At 48.3% G+C, this 17,248-nt stretch overlaps 1 pseudogene; it reads right to left on the reverse strand.

Moving 5' to 3' along the window:
* Window positions 1-9,731: 9,731 nt before the first annotated feature.
* LOC125547950 lies at window positions 9,732-15,773 on the reverse strand (annotated as a pseudogene).
* Window positions 15,774-17,248: the final 1,475 nt, after the last annotated feature.

The following is a 17,248-nucleotide window of genomic DNA, read 5'->3' on the forward strand; positions in this document are numbered from 1 at the left end:
ATCTCTATGGACTAATGGTTGCCTTGAGTTATATTTGAAGGTTTTGTCCATAGGCTTTTCTTGAAGTACATGTGTTGGTTTCAAGGAGAGTTTGTGTCGACCAAGGTGCTATTCAAGGAATTACCTAAAGATTGGTCTTGTGAGAGGTTGATCAAGACTAAGTCAAAGAGTGAATCAAGTTGATCAACCCACAAAGCGTAGAAGATGTACCGAGAGGGATCAAGTGATCCCATGGTATGGTAAACATTGTCAATTACGCTTTGTGTACTAACCCATGGTCTTCATGAGGGTTCTTTGTGGGGTTAGGTTGCGGTGTGCAAGTTCAAATGGAGCATCACGAAGAGATCAAATGCTTGAAGCTTGCCGTCCTTTGTGGTGACAATGGACTTGTGAAGATGTGCGGAAGAGTGGCTCACCTATAGTGGAGTATGGGGGAGCAATCAACTAGTCTTCATCGAGTCAACACAATCAAAAAAGGTTGCGGTGTGCAAGTTCAAGTGGAGCATCACGAAGAGATGAAATGCTTGAAGCTTGCCGTCCTTTGTGGTGACAATGGACTTGTGAATATGTGCGGAAGAGTGGCTCACTCATAGTGGAGTATGGGGGAGCAATCAACTAGTCTTCATCGAGTCAACACAATCAAGAAAGGTTGCGGTGTGCAAGTTCAAGTGGAGCATCACGAAGAGATGAAATGCTTGAAGCTTGCCGTCCTTTGTGGTGATAATGGACTTGTGAAGATGTGCGGAAGAGTGGCTCACCCACAGTGGAGTATGGGGGAGCAATCAACTAGTGTTCATTGAGTCAACCCAATTAAGAAAGGTGGTCCAACTTGAGGGAGTCAAGATCGTCATCATCTAGCTCAAGTGGACCATGTGTAAGGCAAAGGTTTGCCCTTGGTAGGTTTTCTATTTTACCGCTCTCATGATGGTAGTTGGGTGTGACGCCCCCGATTTGACCGTACACTAATCATACACGCAAACGTGTACAATTAAGATCAGGGACCCACAGGAAGATATCACAACACAACTCTACAAATAAAAAAATAAGTCATACAAGCATTATATTACAAGCCAGAGGCCTCGAGGGCCCGAATACAAGAGCTCGATCATAGACGAGTCAGCGGAAGCAGCAATATCTGAGTACAGACATAAGTTAAACAAGTCTGCCTTAAGAAGGCTAGCACAAACTGGGATACAGATCGAAAGAGGCGCAGGCCTCCTGCCTGGGATCCTCCTAAACTACTCCTGGTCGTCGTCAGCGGGCAACACGTAGTAGTAGGCACCTCCGGTGTAGGAGGAGTCGTCGTCGAAGGTGGCGTCTGGCTCCTGGGCTCCAACATCTGGTTGCGACAACCAGGTAGAAGGGATAGGGGAAAAGAGGGAGAAAGCAACCGTGAGTACTCATCCAAAGTACTTGCAAGCAAGGAGCTACACTACATATGCATGGGTAAAAGTGTAAAGGGCCATATCGGTGGACTGAACTGCAGAAAGCCAGAATAAGAGGGGGATAGCTAATCCTGTCGAAGACTACGCTTCTGGCCACCTCCATCTTGCAACATGTAGAAGAGAGTAGACTGAAGTCCTCCAAGTAGCACCGCATAGCATAAACCTAACCGATGATCCTCCCCTCGTCGCCCTGTGAGAAAGCGATCACCGGTTGTATCTGGCACTTGGAAGGGTGTGTTTTATTAAGTATCTGGTTCTAGTTGTCATAAGGTCAAGGTACAACTCCAAGTCATCCTGTTACCGAAGATCACGGCTATTCGAATAGTTTAACTTCCCTGCAGGGGTGCACCACATAACCCAACACGCTCGATCCCATTTGGCCGGACACACTTTTCTGGGTCATGCCCGGCCTCGGAAGATCAACACGTCGCAGCCCTACCTAGGCACAACAGAGAGGTCAGCACGCCGGTCTAAATCCTATGGCGCAGGGGTCTGGGCCCATCGCCCTTTGCACACCTGCACGTTGCGAACGCGGCCGGAAGCAGAACTAGCCCCCTTAATACAAGAGCAGGCTTACGGTCCAATCCGGCGCGCGCCACTCAGTCGCTGACGTCACGAAGACTTCGGCTGATACCACGACGTCGAGTGCCCATAACTGTCCCCGCGTAGATGGTTAGTGCGTATAGGCCAGTGGCCAGACTCAGATCAAATACCAAGATCTCGTTAAGCGTGTTAAGTATTCGCGAACGCCGACCAGGGCCAGGCCCACCTCTCTCCTAGGTGGTCTCAATCTGCCCTGTCGCTCCGCCATAAAGTAACAGTCGGGGGCCGTCGGGAACCCAGGCCCACCTCTATCGGGATGGAGGCACCTGCCCCTTCAGCCCCCAACTCCGAACAGTACCACAAGTAATGTAACAGTGTAAAGTATGTAGTATATGCCCGTGATCATCTCCCGAAGTGATCACGGCCCAGTAGTATAGCATGGCAGACGGACAAGAGTGTAGGGCCACTGATGGAACACTAGCATCCTATACTAAGCAGTAGGATAGCAGGTAATGGTAACAACAGTAGTAGCAAGGACAGGCTATGCATCAGGATAGGAATAACGGAAAGCAGTAACATGCTACACTACTCTAATGCAAGCAGCATAGAGAAGAGTAGGCGATATCTGGTGATCAAAGGGGGGGGGCTTGCCTGGTTGCTCTTGCAAGAGAGAGGGGTTGTCAACACCATAGTCGTACTGGGTAGCAGCGGCGTCGGTCTCGGTGTCTAGCGAGAGAAGAGTGGGAAGAAACAATAAATATTAAGCAAACAGATGCATAGCGATGCATGACATGACAAGGCGTGATGCTAGGTGTGCCCTAATGCGGTATGAGGTGGTACCGGTGAAGCGGGGGAACATCCGGGAAAATATCCCCGGTGTTTCGCGTTTTCGGACCGATGAACCGGAGGGGGAAAGTTACGTGTTCGCTATGCTAGGGATGCGTGGTGGATGAACGGGCTGCGTATCCGGATTCGTCTCGTCGTTCTGAGCAATTTTCATGTACAAAGTTTTTTCATCCGAACTACGGATTACTTTCTATGATTTTTTTTAAAGTCTAAATTGTTTTTCTGAAATTCTATAGTTAATTTAATTCGAAATCATATTAAATAGGGCCATTTGCATTTCTGTCCCTAACTCGAACCACCTAATCAGATATACCCCTAATTCGAAAGCCTGCTCAAATTTGCCCCTCCGCCGTTAGGTGCCCTTACAGAAAAGCCCTTCTGCGTCGTTATCGTCCGGTCAAACAACTTTGACCGTCCTGAAAAAAATAGCAAAAAAATTTAAAAAAATCTAAAATTTTGTGAGATCGAAGATACTCATGTGCGCAAGGTGCGTGCAAATTTTTGTGCTATTTGGACATTCCAGGAGCTCGTGGCGAGGAAAAACAGTTAATATGCACGCTAGTGAACAGTAAATTTGAAATAAAATAGCAAGAAAATTCAAAAAAATATGAAATTTTTTGGCATCAAAGAGGCTTGGGTGCACAAGGTGCTTGCAAGTTTTTGTGATCAAATGACTTGCGAGGAGCTCTCGCAAGAAAAAACAAAATAGTCATTTTTCCCAAGTTTTTTCCCGGGCCAGATTTTGTTTTTTTCTCCACAAGCCCCTCCAATGTCCAAACACAACAAAAATTGGCACGCAGCTTTTAGACCATAGCCTCTTTTATGCCAAAAAATTTCATATTTTTTTAAATTTTCTTGCTATTTTTTTGAATTTACTGTTCACAGGCTTACATATTTACTGTTTTTCCTTTGACACGAGCTCCTGGAATGCCCAAACAGCACGAAAAATTGCAAGCACCTTGCGAACCTGAGTATCTTTGATCTCACAAAATTTTAGATTTTTTAGATTTTTTTTGCTATTTTTTTGGGGCCGGTCAATGCCCTTTGACCGGCTTTGACCGGACGGTAACGGCGCAAAAGGGCATTTCTGTAAGGGCACGTAACGGCGGAGGGGCATTTTTGAGCAGGCTTTCGAATTAGGGGCAAATGTGAGTAGTGGGTTCGAGTTAGGGACACAGATGTAAAAGACCCTATTAAATACTATATGCTACGGGTACTCAGAAGTGTACAAGGGATATGACTATTTGACTAACAGGTGGGCCCTGTTGACTGCCTAGCCAACAGTCAACAGTCAACTTGTTGACTGGTTTGACTGGTCCAACTGACATGTGGGGGCCACATGTCATAGACTGCTAGTTAAACTATTTTACTAACTAGATTTATTTAGTAGTGGGACCCATATGTTAGTGGACCCTTTTGTTAATCAAAGTTTTTAAACGGTTTTAGTTAATCTAATTAAGTAGTGGGGCCTACTGTCAGGGGCATGTTTTAAGTGAAGGGTTATTTGGGTGCTGGGGGTCCACATGTTATTGTCTACTTAGTTAACAGGTTTATTAAATAGTGGGAATTAGCAGGGATGACCCACTGGTCAATGACATAGTGGGTTGATTAGCATGGTAATTAAGCGCTAATCGCAGTTCCACGTCAGCAGGGTAACGACGTTGAGGCAGAGCGCACCGGCGACGACCGTGCGCTCGCCTCCGGCGAACATTCTAGCGGTGGTCGTCGTGGATCGGACGAGGGCCTCGCCACACACACACTGGAGCTTCTAGCAGGAGCTGGGACGGTCGGAATCGACCACCACGTTGGCGTCGAGTGGTGGCAGAGGCATGGCCTCATCGACAGGGCGTCTACGAGGCACGGCGAAGAGAGGGGAGAGGCCAGGGGGAGCCGAAGGCTCACATCGTTGCATAGGAGGGCTCGGGGAGGCCGGAGGAACCCTGCCGGCGAGGTCCGGCAGCCGGATGGGCCGGCAAGTGCGAGGCCGAGTAGACGGCTTGGGGGACGCAGCGCGGGGATGACGTCCTCAGCATGGGGCGAGGAGGAGGAAGTCATGGCTCGCGAGGCGGTGGTGAGCTTCGGCGGGGCGTGGCGATGACGGCGGCGGCCAGTGGTGTTGCAGGCGTTGCGCGAGGAAGACGAAGAAGCTGCAGGGCGGAGGCGGCGGTCCTCGCGCACGGGCGCGCTCGTCGGGGCTACGGGGAGTAGCACCGGACGCGGCCGGGATGATGAGGCGCCGACGAGGGGGGAAAGGGCTCCGGCGCGATGGTCGCGGGAGGAAGGACGGAGGCGCGGGGTTCGGGCGCCTCCGAGCGGCGGCGGCGTCGAGCGCCCCGATCCAATTCTGGATCGGGGGAGGGGGAGGACGAGGTGGGGGTGAGCGGCTGCTAGTGGGTGGATCGGGGGTTAGGGTTACGGGTGTGGGAGAGGTGGCCTTGTAGGCCAGGGAGGGGGTGCGGTTGGGCCGGTTGGCTAGCTGGGCCGCACGGCTAACTGGGCCAAGGCCCAGTCAGGAGGGGGGTTGTTCTCCTTTTATTTTAGTAATTTTACTTTATTGTTTTATCATTATGCTCATTTAATTTTGTTTTACAAAATATATACAAAAGCACCTAAATTAGTGGGACTAGTTTTACCACTGAAGTCCACACCTAATTAAAATAGTTTAATACTCTATAAATTATGAAAGCCATTTATTTAAATGTTTAAGCTACTGTTTTATTTATTTTAGAGCCTTTAAGCACTTTATCAAAGTTTGGTTTCTCTGCCACAATTACCTATGCAATATTTGGATTACTCCAAACATTTTAGTTTTAATATTTGAAAACTTTTATTGTTTGCCTCTATTTTGAATTTGAATTTGAATCGGTTTCGAACTAACGCGAGATTAGCGACAATAACGGAGGTGACGTGGCGTTATTAGCAGAGGTTACTGTAGCTTGATTATCCGGGCGTCACATTGGGAGACCGGGTTATAGGATCAATTGCCGTATTATCAAGGGGGGCTCTCGATGAGTAGCTTGATCGTATCGTTTGTAGAGAGCTCAAACCATTGCATCCTTACATCATCTTTATTGGTTCTTCTCTTTGTAAGTTTTGGAGCTTATGGTCATCTTGGTGACAAGCTCGAGTTCATCGAAAACGGAGTCCCTCGCATCTTCTATGATGTTTTCGATGTTGGAGGTTTTTGCCGGTTCTTCTCGGTTGGAGGTTTCTCTCCTCTATTTGTTGGCATACCTCCCCTGCCTCTTCTTACTATAACCAGCCGCTGTTTTGATGCTACTCGTCGTCTTGTATCCAACAAGTTTGAGTTTGCTCAATTCGGAGCTCATATGCAGAAGTTATGGCAGTTCTGGTTTTCCGTGGAGTTTACGTGCTTTCGTGGAAGTGGCTTAAGGATGGCGCCAGCGGTAGTACCACTGGGCCGGAGCGGCAGTACCGCTTATCGCCACAAGCGGTAGTACCGCTGTCCCACAGCGGTAGTACCGCCCATGGCCATAAGCGATAGTACGGCTCCGGTTCCGTGATGGTACCGCCTCGACTCGAGACGTGGTTTTCTCGTGTCGGGTTCAGCGGCAGTAGGAGCGGTAGTACCGCGGCTACCACCACTCCTAGTGCCGCTCAATGGCCCTCCTCTCTGTTCCTTCTCACTGTGCTCGCGGTAGGTGTTGTGCGCGGTCCCAGCGGTAGTACCGCCGGGCCGGAGCGGCAGTACCGCTTATCGCCACAAGCGGCAGTACCGCTGCGGCCATCGGTAGTACCGCTGACTCCAGTGGTAGTGCCGCTCATACGGCTCCGCCACACACTCTGTTTCGCTCTGCTCTCCGTGTTCTACCTCCCGGGCGGTAGTACCGCTCCCCTGAGCGGTAGTACCGCTTGTGCACGGACTGAGCACATAACGGTTGGATTCGGGAGCTCCTATAAAAGGGGGTCTTCTTCCCCATTCAATCTTATCCTTTGAGCTCGTGTTCTTCCCTCATTGTTGACCTTCTTCGAGCTTGCTAACTCTCAATCCCTCCATGGATTCTTGCTAGTTTTTGAGGGAAAAGAGAGAGGAGATCTAGATCCACATTTCCACCAATCACTTTCTCCTCTATGTGAGGGGAACCCCTTGGATCTAGATCTTGGAGTTCTTTGTGTTCTCTTTCTTATTCTTCCTCTCATTTTCCTCCCTAGCATTAGTTGCTTCGGTGGGATTTGAGAGAGAAGGACTTGGGCACTCCGTGTGCCCTTGCCATTGCATTTGGTGCATCAGTTTGAGTTCTCCACGGTGATACGTGGAAGTTACAAGTTGAGAAGCTTATTACTCTTGGGTGCTTGGTACCCTTGAGCTTGTTCCTCTTGGGTGCTTGGGCGCCCTAGACGGTTGCTGGTGTTCGGAGCTCAATCATTATGGTGTAAAGCTCCGAGCAAGCGTCGGGGTCTCCAATTAGGTTGTGGAGATCGCCCCGAGCAATTTGACGGGTACCGGTGACCGCCCCCAAGGGTTGCCAAAGTGTACGGGTTCGGTGACCGCCCCCAAGGGTTGCCATTTGTACGGGTTCGGTGACCGCCCTCAAGGGTCCCTTAGTGGAATCACGGCATCTTGCATTGTGCGAGGGCGTGAGGAGATTACGGTGGCCCTAGTGGCTTCTTGGGGAGCATTGTGCCTCCACACCGCTCCAAACGGAAATTAACATCCGCAAGTGTGTGAATTTCGGGATACATCGTCGTCTCCGCGTGCCTCGGTTATCTCTTACCTGAGCCCTTTATTTATGCACTTTACTTTGTGATAGCCATATTGTTCTTTGTCATATATCTTGCTATCACATAGTTGCTTATCTTGCTTAGCATAAGTTGTTGGTGCACATAGGTGAACCTAGTTGTTTTAGGTTTTATGCTTGGCAAATTAACCGCTAGGTTTATTCCGTATTTGTTTAAGCCTAAACCGTAATTATTTTAAAGCGTCTATTCACCCCCCCCACCCCCTAGGCGACATCCACGATCTTTCAACTACCATGCCAACCCAATTAGTATCAGGTACAAAAGTAAAAAAAATGTCACATAACACAATGAAGATTAGGAGCTATCTAAATGGATCTGGATCTAAATGAAGTGTATTTATTGTGGTGCCATAATTGTTATGAGCGGAAATAAAAAATGTCACATGCCACACCATAACAAAAGTAAGATTAACTGCTCAAAAGTGAATTCTACTCACATGCCGCAAGAGACCTGAGCGGAAACAAGACTAGCCAGTCAAAAATTGTAGCCGAGGCCGCAGTGCGCGCCTAATCCCAGCACCAGCCGGCCCGCCATAGGCGCAGACGAGGGAGCACCGCATCACCCAAAGGGCAATGGCTCGCTGATGTCGGGACTTGCTGGCGCGGAGGCGGCATTACAGAAGCAGGGCGAGGCGGAGGGCAGCCAGGTGTGGGAGAGAGTGGAGAGGCCAGCGGTGGCTATTGGGAGGCTCTCCGGGACGGCAGCAAGGTGGCGGCGCTGACGTGTAAAGCGGTGGGCGGCGCACCCGCGAGGTCGTCCAGGAGGAGGCGCTCTGCAGAGATCTGAGAGGAGAGGAGGTCGGCGGGAGGAGAGCGAGCAGCGTCGTGGTGGTCTTGCCACTAAGCGATGGCAGGAGGACGGCGAGCTAAGGCAGAGGAGAGCGAGTCGGCCACGTGCATGTGCCTCCCAGGCAGATCGGGGACACAGTGCGAGGAGCGAGTGACCAGAAGCGTGCCGCCGATGTTCTTCATCGAGAAGGAGGACAGAGCAATGGAAAAGGCTGGCATTTTTTATATTTTTTTGCGAGAAGAGGCTGGCTTTGGGGGTGTGCCGGCTACTTGTGGGCTTAAAAAAAGATGGGTCGGGGCTGACTCTTGAGTGTATCTCTCTTTTTTCCCCTATTTTATGGTTATTCAAACAAAAACAATTTCATTTTCAGCAAATAGAGATTTTTGACCGGGATTTAACACAGGTTGAAATATTTTTAAGTTTTTACGAGCTTTCATGAAAACTGAGTTGGAAATTATTACATATTAATATTCACATCGTCTCAAGTCGTTATTAAATTTTATTATTCTCATCTTTTTTTTGAGAAATATTCACATCTTTTTCTGAGAGTGTATGTGTCGTGTATACCAAGTCCTTATGTCAGGTCCAAGCCCAAACAGTGCAAAAAAATTACAAATAAAATTGTTAGTCATAAAATTACAAAAAAAGTCTCTCAAAAAAATTACAAAAAAAGTATTAGTGTTATTCTGAAGAAAACAATTGAAAGACCATTCCAGGCACAACTACTTTGTCATCGGATGAAAGTGCGGAGCTGAAATACATCATGGTGAACAATGTTAGGGAGGGTTTTTACTGAGAAGTGATACTCAAGCGTACCTGTTTACCGACGTTCGTCAAAATTGAAATAAATATTACGGAATGACACAAGGATACAAACTCTATTAATTTAGTGTCCGTTACAACGCACGGGCATTTGTACTAATTAAAAAAAGGGGGTGCGCGCTGCCCTATTTCCCACGCGCTTGTCCCGCCATAGCGCCGGTGTCCGCAGGCGGCTGCAGCTCATGCACCAAGTCGGAGCATCATCACTCGCCTGAGAGATGAGACCCAGGAAACGCGGCAAGCCGGACCAGGGATGCCGCCCAAGTTGCTACTTGGTTCACACTGGGCCATTTTTCTCTCGCGTCACGAGGGACGCCATGGGGTTCGTCGTCGCCCTCCAGGTGTTCGATGGAATGTGCCTGGGCGACAAAATACACACATCTCTCATTAATTTTCCCCAAAAATTGGCGCGTGAAGTACATGATTGACACTAGGAACTGTAATTCTAATTGGACTCATTTATTACCTTTTCAGGTGTCCTCAGTTGACCAAACTTTGGCCGCAATAGAGATGGGGATCCAGGTCTACCACAGACTTTGCCTTGATTAACCTTAAGAAGCAGGTTCGTACAAGCTCATAGTATGATTTTGTTCCCTTACTTTACAATTCATCATATATGAAAAGGAGAAAAGGTGCATTAACCTTATACAAGTAGGTTCATACAAGCTCATATGAATATATGATACACAAACACACTAACACACCCCAGGTCGCATCATTTCACTGGTGGAACAGGAAACGATTGCAGTTCCAGTGTTTGGCCTGCCAAACCACTGACAACACAACTGCCACCGCAAAGCCAACTCCGAACCCGGATCCAACAAACACAAACAACACTATGGTCCCAACCAATGAAAAAAATAGCGCGCTATAGAAAATAGCGTCACCCCTGAAAATATGCTATTAGCGTGCTATAACGCGCTATAACGTGCTATTAGCGAGGCATTGTACACTGATTTATTTAGCGAGACAATTCTCTATATGCTATAGCGTGCTATTAGCGACGATATAGCGCGCTATTTTTTTCAGTGGTCCCAACACTATCTTGTGAAGACATCGATGAGCTCAGGCTTCTGGTACCTGAACTGTTGCACTGTTTGGATAATGGCTTTCCGCACGGTCCTGCATTGCCTTCGAATGAGCTGTTGGCGAATGACGAGAACTGCGGCCCTTCTGGTATCATTCCGGTTAAATTGTTGTAGGATAGATTCAGCACAGCCAGATATGTTAGGCTCGTTAGATTCCTTGGGATCACCCCTGAGAACTTGTTCCGAGAGAGGTCCAGTGACTCAAGCTGTGCCAAGTCACCAAGCTTTGATGGGATTCTTCCAGTGAAGGCGTTATGTGACATGCTCAGACCATGAAGAGCAATAAGCTTTCCAACAGAGACTGGGATGGGGCCATCAAAAGCGTTGTTTGAGAAATCAATCATCTTGAAAGTGGTCAGGATCTTGGTAAATGTAAGTTCATTCCCTTTAAATGTTAGAACTTCTTGGTAGTATTTATCCTCAGGAAAACTACTATCAAGGGCCAGAGCATTACCCTCACCACTAGAGTTTGCCATCATTGTTTGTAGCATGTCAAACCATTTTGAACTCAAACTCCCAGAAAAGTTATTTGAGGCCAAATCAATAATTTGCATTCCTGAGAATTTTTTTGTTGCAGCAACACCTTCTGTAAGACTCCCAATTGAACCATAGAATTGGTTGGATCTCAAGATGAGAACTCGAAGATTGGAATTGGAGCCCAACCAGGTCGGGAAAGAATCAACAATATGATTGTTACCTATGTCAAGGACGTCTAAGCTTCTGCAGTTGGAGAGTGATCTGGGTATTTTCCCTTCAATTCGGTTGCTGTTCAAATCTATTGTCTGAAGCATACAACCTTCTCCAATATTTTCTGGAAGCATCCCATGTAATTGGTTCTTTCTCATCTTTAATACTTTCATATTGCCATGTTGAATTAAGCAGGCTGGAATCGAGCCAGTAAGGTTGTTGTATGACAAGTCAAGGATTTCATAGTTTCCACCACAAATTGCAGTTGGTATATCACCATTTAGTTTATTCTTGGACAAATCAAGCTTGATGGAGCCGTTGATAGGTATATCCACGGCCAGTGTAATTGAAGAGAAGCTATTGTTGGAGTAATCTAACAAAACTCCACCGAATATTCTGGATATGAGTGGTATCGGTAAATTCCCTTCAAGTCTGTTGGAACTAAGATCAAGAAAACCCAAACTCCTTATGGTAGGATTAAGTGGTGTACACTTCTCCAGGGTAGTGAACATGTTGTGTGAAAGGTTGAACCGGATGCTATTCTTCCCATTCTCCCACAACCAACATGGTATAACTCCATCTATATTATTGCTTGAAAGGTCAACATCCTCCATCTCATATTGATGCCTCAACATACTTGGTATTTTTGTAAGGTTGCAAGATGCAAGGTATAGGTATTGCATGCTAGGCAGGGAAGGGAATGGGTATTCTCCGTCTATTACTGATAGCATGTTGTCAGAAAGGCTCAACAATTTCAGATATTTCAGTCCTGACAGAAGGCCAAGCTCTATAGTGCCCTCCAATTTATTTGACCTAAGCAGTATACCTTGGAGTTTTGTCAACTGAAAGAATGATTTGGGTATGTGGCCACTTAGCTGATTAAAACCTAACACAACATGATATAAAGGTGAAGATCGTGGTGCAGAAATATCTTCAAGGTGACCAGAAAGTTGATTTGATCCTAAGTTCAGTTCTTCCAAATTTGGATGATTGAACAGACATTTTGGAATGTCGCCTGCACCAAGAGATAAAATCGATCAACTCAAAGGGTATTAATTTCCAGATATATATGCTTCTAAATTGAACTAGAAACGCATGTGAATAAAAATAACATGGCGCTGAATGGATAAAACTTTTAATACATCACATACTCCCTCCGTAACTTAATATAAAATGTTCTTTTGACAATGACAATGTCAAAAAACGTCTTATATTAAGTTATGGAGGGAGTAGCATTTATCTGTCCAACAATTTTACGGGCTTTATGGAAGAAAGAAACCAGGCTTGTTTTCAGTCCGTTTAATCCTAATGATCCTACTTCCGTGGTGCATCACATATGTCATTGAATTGGATTTTGGGGTCTATTAAAGAAGGAATACGAAAGTGTTGCAGTGTATATGTAGACTGCCTAGCCCATTCCATAAGTTCAAACTTCTGATTATGTTGGCTAGTGCATGAAGCTTAACTAGAAGAAATGTGCAGCACCAAGGGGCCACAAGTCTATGGCGAGTGGCGGAGCAGGTATTTATAACATATCAAAAGGTTGTGCATGGGTAAGTCTGCAGCTCATATGATTTCTTTTATGATCGATCATCTCACAAATTGCATTGATTTTCATTTTAGCATGTAATAAACACTAGGATGATCAATGAGAAACACATCCGAAACCCCCAACCTTATCCCCTCCCGTGCTGCCACCCGAGATTCGACCGGGAGGGCACCTCGGGCTCCGCCACCAGCCACCTTCCTTCTCCCCTGCCGTCGCCAGGGGGCTGGCGTTCGGGACGGAGATGGCGCGGTGACTGCGCTTCGGGCGTCGCGGTTGACGGTGGTTCACGTGGGGCGGGCTATGGCGGCGGTGGATCTGGCGCATGGTGGTCTCCTACGGTGAGGGCTGGGAGCGGCGCACTTGGGCGGCCCTGGGTCGTCGGGCAGCGACGGTGAACAGCGGCTTTCTCGCGGGCGTGGGAAGGCGGAGCAGTGTGTCTGTGTGTGGTGGGTGGAGACCCGAGCCCTGGCCAGTGGTGGCGGGGTGTTGTGTGGGGAGCCGATGGGTGACGGGGCTGGCATGGGCGTGGTGCGGCTACCCGGTGGCCGCAGTTGCCGGTTGCCATGGGCGGCCTCCCATCTGGGGTCCGATCTGATGGGGCGGTGCCCGCCTCTCCCGGGTGTGTGTGTTGGCTAGCAGTGGGCTCGCAACACGAACTTGTCGTTGGTGTGGGAGTTTGACGAGGTCCTCCTAGTCCTATCCAGGGTTCGTTGCTCCTCGCACAAGGTCTGGCGCTTGGTCGCCCTGGAGTCGTCGGCTCGGTCAAGATGGGAGACTGCGGTTCGTTTGGGGGGCGTCCTCACGTTATGGCGTCGGTGAAGGTCCGTCCGTGATGGTGGTGGTCGTGGCATTGCTAAGCCAGTAGTTGGACCAGTGCCGATGGCCGTGGACTTGCGTCGTCTGAGTTGTGGGCTCAGCAATGGCCGTGACAGCCTTTGGGTCATGTCCCGCCGGTCCACCGGGATTGGAGGGGAATTCAAGCGTCAGTGTCCCTACGGTGGTGGCGCGGACCCTGGCTCGCGGGACGGGGGCTGATGTCGAGCTTCTCTAGACGCGGTTTGTGCATTATGAAGCAGGCGGTGGCCGTTGTCTCGTGGCTTGGATGAAGTGGCGGTGGCCCTGGAAGGTGGTCCACATGGTTGGCTCTTTGGCGGGCATCATGGTGGCGCCGGCGGTGTTGCCTCTTGCTCGTGTGGGCGGCAAGAGGCATAGCGGAGGGTGGCTCTAGCGCGCTCTCTGTCTCTGGCAGTGGAGGTGACCTGATCCAGATTCGGGGTTCTGATCTCGTCGTGTTCCTCTTGAAGACCTCGTGGTGGCACGCGGGAACTACCAGGCGAAAGCTCTGCGCTCTGGCGCTGATGGTGACGCTCGCGGGCGCCGCTCTTTTGTTGAAGACATCGTCATGGTGCTCCCCTTCGTGTCTGGGTTTCGGGTAAAAACCTTTTGTCCATTGTGGACTCGGCAGCGGCGACGCGTGGCGTTGGTTTTCCTCCCGAGGGCGTTGTCATGGAGCTTAGGTGTATTAGGGCGTGACATATGATGTTGTACTCAGTCTTTCCCGTGTTATCTTTTGGTAGCGTAGTCGCTTGCAGTATGCGTGTGCCGATTATCCTAGGATCGGCTTTGTAAGAGAGCCACCTCTCCAACTTGTACCGTTTGGCCGTTTACTTTGTTCGATTGTTGCTTTTATATAGAAACACTTTCCCCTTATTATTGTTGAGCACCGACTCCAAATCAGCAATATGTAAGTTCCCCTTTCTTTTATGCTTTTTTTGCGGGGAGCCTTTTCTTTTATGGCTAGACTATACAATTTTTTGTTTATTAAACCGGGGTTCAATCCCCTTTCATTAAGAAAAATCTCCCACGAAAGAAGTTCTCATTGTAGGCACATCAGAAAAGAAAAACAGGGATTTAGGATCTCACCTTGGAGGTTATTGCTGGTAAGATATAGCCGAGAAAGATTTGTTAAGTTGCCGATCCAGATGGGTATACTCCCATATAAGCTGCAATCTCGAAGCAACAAACTTGTCAAACTTGTAAGGTTGCCAACCCAAGAAGGTATCGGACTGGACAAGTTGCAGTGTTCCATGTCCAAGTATCTTAAATGCTCAAGGTTGCCGATCCAAGAGAAATTTGGCTTCTCTGAGCCTGGCCCATGGAGCGTCAAGGACTGCAAGCTAGGAAGCTTGGATATTAAAGTGATAGTGCCATCGGCAACTTCTCCCATGCTTAGTGCCAAGGATGCCAAGAACTTGAGGTTGACAAACGAATTTGGTATTGTGATATGGTGAAGTTAGTGTCTATTAGATGAAGTAACTCCAAACTACTTTCTTCTGGGAAATTTGGTAGGTGCCCAGAAAGCCCAGGGTTCCAAGACAAGTCAATCGACCTTCACTTTTCAAGATGGAATATCTTTGTGGGAAACTGTCCTTCAAAGTCATTATAACGCAGGTCAAGAGTGCTCAAGGAAGAGAAGTCGGTAAGGAACTGGGGAACCTCACCAGAAATACTATTCTCTGTAAGTATGATCCTCTCTAGGTACTGGAGTCTCGAGAAAGAACTATGTATATGACCTGATAGTCCACATGAATCCAAACTAAGGAATTGTAGTTGAGGGACAGAGTTTGCTAAAGAATTGGACCAATTGTTTTGGTCACGGGAGATATCCACTCCATTAAGCTTGAGCTCCCTCAAATTGCTCAAATTTCCTATGACCATTTGAAAGCTTGGTTCATTGAAATACAGTTCAAAGTTGTGGGAAGAATCAAGCGTACGCAATTTCTTGAGGTGAGAAATTCCTATGGGTATTTGACCAGCCAAGTTCGTATGAGACAAATTGAGGCTGAGGAGCTCGATCAGCTGCTCAAACCCGAATCTAGGAAGGCTAGTCAAGCCAAAGTTGTTACCAGAGAGGCTGAGGTTTGTGAGAGAGGTGAGGTTGAATAGTGATGGGCTGAGACCATTGATGCTCTGAAGGTTACGATCACTGAGGTCCAAAGAGATCACCTGACCGGAGGCCCTGCTGCAGCCGACACCCTCCCAGTGGCAACAGTCTGTACCATGCTGCCACGAGGAAAGGTTGGGGTTGTAGAAGGAGAGCTTCAGCTGGAGCAGAGACGCAGCCTCATCGGGGAGGCACTGGACTGTGGTTCCATTGTCGCCGTTGGCGGCAATGTGGGTGGAACAGTAGTATGTGAGGAGTAGCAGGGTGAAGTGAAGCTGTGGGCGCCTAGTAGAGCTCATTTTCTACCGCTTATCTGCTTTACAACTTGAAGCTGGTGCTCAGGATAATATATAGTGCCGTTCCCGTCCTGTGTGCCAGCCAACTGGAACGTGAACCGTACTAGTATCTTCTGCAGACGAGCAAATGATGGACGCAGCGACCTCAGCTCGTCTCACGCCAAAGCAACGACCCCTGGTCCGATCTGCAGGCGAAGGCACCAACCACGCGGTTACTGACCATGTCGGTGGCGGTGGCCACACTGTTCTGCTGCTGTATTCGGACGATTGTTAGTCGCATTGCCATGGTTGGCCGTCGATGTCCTTGTAGGCATATAGCAAACTGAAACAGGGTGTGATGTGCATCTCAAAAGAGATGTGAGACCAGGGCCATGGAGCACTGCCAAACCCTCCTCCTGCGGGCCGCGGTACATGTGAAGTCGGAACTAGTATGCATGTAAAAGGGACTGCCCAACTGCCGGCTGCGTCGGTGAGGAGCTTGGAAGTCGGAACAACAATGATGAACGCAAGCGCGTACATTTCACGGCCGACGACCCATCGTCAAGTGCATGCTGTCCAAAATTCTCAAGTGCACAGCTGACCACGGTGGACGAGGCCACGCGGTTCCTTACCGGCACTTGTCAGGGGCTCGTGGCCAACATGATGCACGCGAAGACGGGGATGAATCAACAGCTGCAGAGATTGTCAAGTAGTGTTTTGCAGCAGTATTTTTCTAGCCTTGTTTTTGAGTTTGAAATGCAGATCATTATTGGTCGTGTAAATCTGTAGTCTGCATCGAGTTGGACGTATTGAAGTATATTTCTTGCGTCTTGTTGAACGCGGAGTCGGATTCATGCTTAGTCACTTCTGTCCTAGATGCATTGTAAATCTATATACGTCCATAATAGTAAAGAGGAAACTCAGATGAGATGCAGGCTAGCAGCGCAATGTTCTAATTAGGCGGACGCGGCGTCACCCGGCTGATCCGCGTGAAGGAGGGGTCAGTGGGCTGGGTAGCCACTCAATCGATCCATTGGATCACACAGCAAACAGACTCCAAAACAGAAACTGCATACAAGAGTAGGAACATACAAGCAGTAGCAGGAGTAGGAGTTGGAGGCGTTGCTGTTTAGTTGGAGTCATTTTGCTACTTATTGGCTTGCTGCTTCCTCAATGATGTACTTTATATATAGGAATACATGATGTGTGGAGTCGCAGAGATATTTCAATGAATTCCAGTTTGCGTTGAACACATTTTTCTTGAAGGGACTAGTCAGATTTTGTTTCGCCACAGAAGAAGGCAATGGAGATTGTATTTACAATTCTGAGGCACTGAGTGCAAACGATAACTGTTGATTGCAGACTGAATGCCGTTCGTGTTGCTGACCTAGACCCATTCAGCACATCTATGGTTGTCGTGCCGTGTTTGACTGCCTATTCGGTGGAATTTCTTTTGTGATTGTTGTAAATACACCCGGCAGTGGCTATGCCCAATCTTT

Source organism: Triticum urartu, chromosome 3 (assembly GCF_003073215.2).
Source record: "Triticum urartu cultivar G1812 chromosome 3, Tu2.1, whole genome shotgun sequence".
Taxonomy (NCBI): Eukaryota; Viridiplantae; Streptophyta; class Magnoliopsida; order Poales; family Poaceae; genus Triticum; species Triticum urartu.